Source organism: Engystomops pustulosus, chromosome 3, assembly GCF_040894005.1.
Source record: "Engystomops pustulosus chromosome 3, aEngPut4.maternal, whole genome shotgun sequence".
Taxonomy (NCBI): Eukaryota; Metazoa; Chordata; class Amphibia; order Anura; family Leptodactylidae; genus Engystomops; species Engystomops pustulosus.
In genome coordinates, this window is record NC_092413.1 from 143,434,579 (window position 1) to 143,440,667 (window position 6,089).

A 6,089-nucleotide genomic window follows, 5' to 3' on the forward strand; every position below is an offset into this window, starting at 1 on the left:
TCAAGGACACGATTATGTCATTTAATTACGTCCCATAGTGCTGTGTATGTAAATCTCTTTCAACAGAAGATGCTTATTTTTATCTAACAGTGGCGTTTGGGTGAAGTCAATAATAAAGTATTACATTTTCTTTATGTAATGGGTACATTGGAATACAGTATCTTAATTTTAAGTATCAAAAGATGTTCAATTAAACTAACACAAACCAGTAGCCGCAGATAATATACAGTTTTGAGGCATTGTGCACTATTCAACAATTCCTTTAAGTCTCCCTTCTGGCCAATTAATTTAAATTCATATAAATAAATCAGGTGACCATAAATCTGGGGAACAAGCATCTCTGCTATTTAGTAGCTTACAAAAAGTAATGATCCCTACAGTATTATAAATAAAACTAAACACACCCAAACCTGAGGTAATGTAATGGAAAACAAATGACAAGGAGAACTGTAAAATGACTTTCCTCAACAGCCAATTTAGTCTGTCAGGATTTGCTTAAAGAAAGTCACATATAGAAATAATGACAGTAACCACAGCATTTTCTGGAGTGATCCATGTTCTTTAGCTCTAGCAGACAATTTAGTATTGTAAACGCCCTTGAACTAAAAATATTGAAGGATAAAATGTGGATGGAATTTTTTTTAATAAATACAGAGCACAGTATCCACTGAACATTCGCATGGCAGTTTATGCGCATGTTCTTAAAGTGACACATTAAATGGAATAGATATATTTATGTGTCATTTTTTTCACTCATTACCCAAAGAGAAAATATCGCCATATACTTTTTATTGGTTTTCATGCACAGAATTTCCTTCTCAAGTCAATGGGACGTAAAAGGAAACACTGCAACACTTGCACAACACTTTCTCTGGAGTCCTTGTTTTAGACCTCAATGCCTAGTGTCTATAGGTTTACATCCAAGCTGGTGGTTTATCTTTTGTGCAGTAGTCAGGATCTCATTCACTAGTGTTCAGCACTTTGAGACCAGTTCTATGGGAAAGATTTATCATATGTTGGTGCTTTATGAAAGCCATCACTCTGGCTTTGCTGGATACATATAGAGGCTACAGTGCCTTGCGTACAATCGCGCTGCTACCAGCAACCAGTATAGACTTGAATGCTTGTGGCCGCCACCATCTGTGCTCCCCTTCACATATAATAATGTATGTAGCAGCATGTACCATGTATGTTATTTCATATATAGTGACTCCACTTTTTTTTAAATATGTACATTGTCCCTCAAATTAATATATAGTGTCATATAGTTCCATACATAAATATGAAACCAAAACCAAAATTTGTACTTACATGCAAAACCAGAAGCAGACCTCAATACATAAATACAATCAATGTTGGACTAGGGGCCCTATGGTCCATCAGAGACCCCCCTGCTACTACATGGGAATATTACCAGTACATTTTAAAGGAAATTAGCCAGTTGCAAAAACACAAAAAAACTAGAAATTCTCAGCATGGGTGGCGAGGGTATGCATAATTAGCAGCCCTGAACGCCAGACAGCAGGTTCTTTTCTCATATTGTGGACCCCTCATCTACCCCTCATATCGTGGCCCCACTCATCTCACTCCCATATTTTGGCTCCATCACTACTCAAATACTGTTGCTGCTCATCTCTCCCTCATATTTTGGCCCCCTCTCCTCCCAGATTTTGGTCCCCTAATCTCCCCCATATATTATGCATCCCCATCTCTCCCTCATATTGTGGCACCCTCATCTTTTTCTCATATTATGGCCCCCTCTCATCTCCCACTCATTTTGTTGCCCCATCTAATCTCCTCCCTCATATCACGGCCAGTCATCTCACCCTTATATTGTGGCCCTCTCATCTTCCTTTCATTTTGTGGCTCCTGTCATCCCCCCTCATATTGTGGTCCCTTTCATTTCCCGCTTATATTGAGGTCTCTCCTCTTCCCTTCATATTTTGTCAACCTTATTGCCTCCTCATATTGTGGGCACCCTCATCTCCCCCTTATATTGTTGTTCCCCTCATCTCCACTCCCCTCGCCTCCATATTGTGCCCTCTATCCTCCCCCTTATATTCTGGCTCCCCCCCATATTGTAGCCCCTTTCATCTCCTCTTTACATTGTGGCCCTTTATCTCCCCCTTATATTGTGGGGAACCTCATCTCTCCCTTTTATTGTTATTCTTAATCCCCTCCTTGTATTGTTGTCCCCCTACATCCCCTTCATATTATGGGATTATGTCATCACACCTGCACCTTATGTTCTCTGACCATCATCCAAAGTTCTGGGTAGCACGTTGACATGGGCCAGCAGCCAGAAGGGGGTGGGTCCAATAGGTGCCTGTGCCCAATAGTAGTTCACCAATACAATGGTAGGCCAGTTCGACTCTGACCACATTACCATAACAAAGTTCACACATAAAGCAGGCACCAAAACTGAGCTCTGTACAAAAATTCAGCAGCAGAACCGTCTCCATAGAGTAATAAGGCACCAGGATCTGTCTAGCATACAGAAATACATCACCATAACCAAGCTCAGTACATGAATACAGAATCAGAACTCAAGCTTAATACAGAAATAAGGCACCAGAACCAAAATTTATACATACATAGAAAAACAGAACTGAGATCTATCAGAAATGCAGCAAGCAAATTTTGGATAGAGCTGAAAAAACAGTTAACAATAAGGATAGGAAAATTCTATTACAAGAGTACACATTTAACAGCAAACAATGAGACAAAGCAGGTAGCATTTTCAACTCCCTATAGTAACGATTATTATGATATAATCAACATGATCAAAAAATATTTGCCCATCCACACAAATGATAAGCTTTTTGATATACCGAGCAATGGGTGTTGATTTGTTGCGCTTAAAGCTATGGCGATTGGCAATGTAATGTTATTATCAGCTTATGATAGTAAAAAGAAAATTCAAGCCACAACCTGGTTAACATCCAAAGGATCCCTATAGTTTTTCGGGATGATTTCTCTATCTCCATTGAAGAACTATAACAGTCAATACATTGTATATGATGAAAGGAACATATCCGTGATGCAGTCAAAGTAGATAAACTAGTAAATAGAGGTAGGTCATGCCTGTCAAAACACTTCCTCACTGTTCATAAAGGAGATGTCTCCATGTTACTAGTTATACTAGTTACTAGACATAGAGAAAGTACCACCCCTAAAAGGGAAGGAGACAGACTCTGTAGGCCATGCAACAGGGAAATGTATTGGATTATGTATTGGAGACATGTTCATCAAAAGGCTTAAATAACAGGTCAGACACTATGAGGGATACTTATCAGGGCTTCTGCGCCATGTCAGTTATTGCTAGTACTTGCGATTATTTTCCCCAATCCGCCTCCTTCATGCCAGTGGCCAGGCGAGCAGTGGGCACAGCCGTCGGGGAGTGGGTCAGTGTAGGGCGTTACTGTCCCCATGTCTGCGCACTCGATGCAGCCAGCAAATTTTCACATGTGAAAAGTCGCTGGCTGCATTTATTTCTGTGCCAGACAGGGCACTGCACAATACCCCGCCAGATACATTAAGAGGCTGAAGCCACCTGATGTATCAGGTTGTTCCATAGCAGGATAAATAACCCCCAATGTATTTGTATTAATGTGTTTTTTGGATAACACAAAGATGATGTTTAATAAATTGTTTTCTTGGTACATATGTTTGTAGTTTCTTTGCACTGCACATGCTCAAATGGTTCCGATGTGGTAGACATGCAGTATTTAAGTGATTACTTTACTACTAGTAGTTAGACCGTGACACTGTTGGTGCCGTTTTCCTTTTTTGGTGCTTTGATCACAGAAATACAGAACTATAACTAGGGTCTGTACATAAATATATCTCCAAAAACCGGGTTCCATGCAGAAATATCGCACCAGAACCAGGGTCCTTACAAGCATGCTTGATTTAATATGCTGGGTAGCTCCCAGCAGGGTGAGTACAGCTATAAGTTTATTAGGAGCCATGCTCCTGTAGTTTGGTTAAAAATCTTTATGTAAACAAAGTGGAAGTGCTCGGGGGTGGGTTGTCAACAGACCCGTCTGTTCTCCAGGGCTCTGGCTCTACTCCGCTCCTCCCTGCTCATTTTGCACTTTCCACCTACTTCTGCTTGCTGTAATCTCTAGGCAGCACAGAGTATGTAAGTCCCAAAAAGTAAAAGAGTTTCATGTGCTTCTAATATGCCTACGGGACTGGAGTGACTTTGCAACTTTATATCGCACTTCTTACATTCGGCCTTTGCACGACCTTTGACTAGCTCTCAGATTGATAAATCTATTGGGAAGTGCTTCTATGTTTGAGTGCCAAGAAGTTGCCCTGCGCAACTTTTGTCTGACTTACCAATGCCAAGAAAAGCAAAGAAAAAGCAATGATAATCATCCCGAATAGCCTTGAATTGCTGCAGTCCTTTTACATTTTCAGAACCTTTTTATTTTTCAATTTATAGAGCCACATGGGGCTTGCTTTCTGCAGGACAAACTGTATTTCCTATTGTCACCATTTCATTTTTGCTAGCACCGATCGTGGGTGTTATCCCTTCCATCGCCGCCGGCAAAGCTGCTAGTGTCTTCAAAAAGATGGCCCTGCATGGGCGCTGCCATCTTGGTGACGATCGTTGCTCCCCGTGAAGTCATCGGGGTGGGGGGGGGCTATCGGCCGGGCCGCATCTGCCATGAGGCGAGATGAAAATCTCGCTTCAGGCGGCAGAATGCGGAGCCCTTTAAAGAGCGGTGATATTCGCCGCTCTAATCTGGGTGATTCCCGTTGCCGCCCAAATTGGCCACCAGCTAAATAAATTGCGCCTGTCTCTTTAAGAGCGATTTATTAGCGGAGCGACGCAGCGCCTATCTGGCTGCTGGCGTCGCTCTGTTCTAAGCAGAGACACAGGCGGCGGATGATTACGTCACGCCGCCTGTGTCTCTGATCAGAGCCGCAGCTGACAGGAGAGCCGCGAGAAGATGGGAGCCGCGCGCTGTGGGAGCACCCTGCCCGGAGGTAAGTATAAGTTTTATTATTTTTGATGTCCCCTTACTAATTAAATGTGGCCAATAAGGGGGAATGTAGGATTATATAGTTAATATAACTGTGTAGGGGGGGGGGAGGTTTCTCTATATATTTATATATGGGGCCATAATCCTTTTATCTGGGGGGGGGGGGTTCCGTGCATTTTATATGGGGCCATAGTCGTTTTATACTGGTGCTGGGGGGAGGGGGGGTTCTATTAATATTACATGGGGCCACAATCATTTTATAATGGGGGTGGGGGTTGTATATATTTATATGGGGCCAGATTTCAGCTGGGGGGCTGTATATGGGATACAGTATATCACTAAGCTGGGAGGGCTGCATATGGGATATAGTATATTACTAAGCTGGGGCTGTATATGGAGTACAGTATATTACTAAGCTGGAGGGGATCTGTATATGGGAGCTATATATAATTTAATTGGGGGTGAACAACAAGGCCTTTAAATATAGAGCAGGGCTTTATATAAATAAATTATTATATATACACAGTATATATTCATTAGGGGGTGCTATATATTTACATTGGTCAGGGTAGCACTGAATATAAAATCTAATGTAACAGGGTGGGATATATTAGTGATGGGATACAATAGATAACTTTGCATCATGTGGACCAAATGTTAGGGGTCTGTATTAATAAATTAGGGGTGTTGTATATTGATTGGTGTGCAGTGCATGCTATAATTCCAGTAGAATATATATACACTCACCGGACACTTTATTAGGTACACCTGTCCAACTGCCTGTTAACACTTAATTTCTAATCAGCCAATCACATGGCGGCAACTCAGTGCATTTAGGCATGTAGACATGGTCAAGACAATCTCCTGCAGTTCAAACCAAGCATCAGTATGGGGAAGAAAGGTGATTTGAGTGCCTTTGAACGTGGCATGGTTGTTGGTGCCAGAAGGGCTGGTCTGAGTATTTCAGAAACTGCTGATCTACTGGGATTTTCACGCACAACCATCTCTAGGGTTTACAGAGAATGGTCCGAAAAAGAAAAAGCATCCAGTTAGCGGCAGTTCTGTGGGCGGAAATGCCTTGTTGATGCCAGAGGT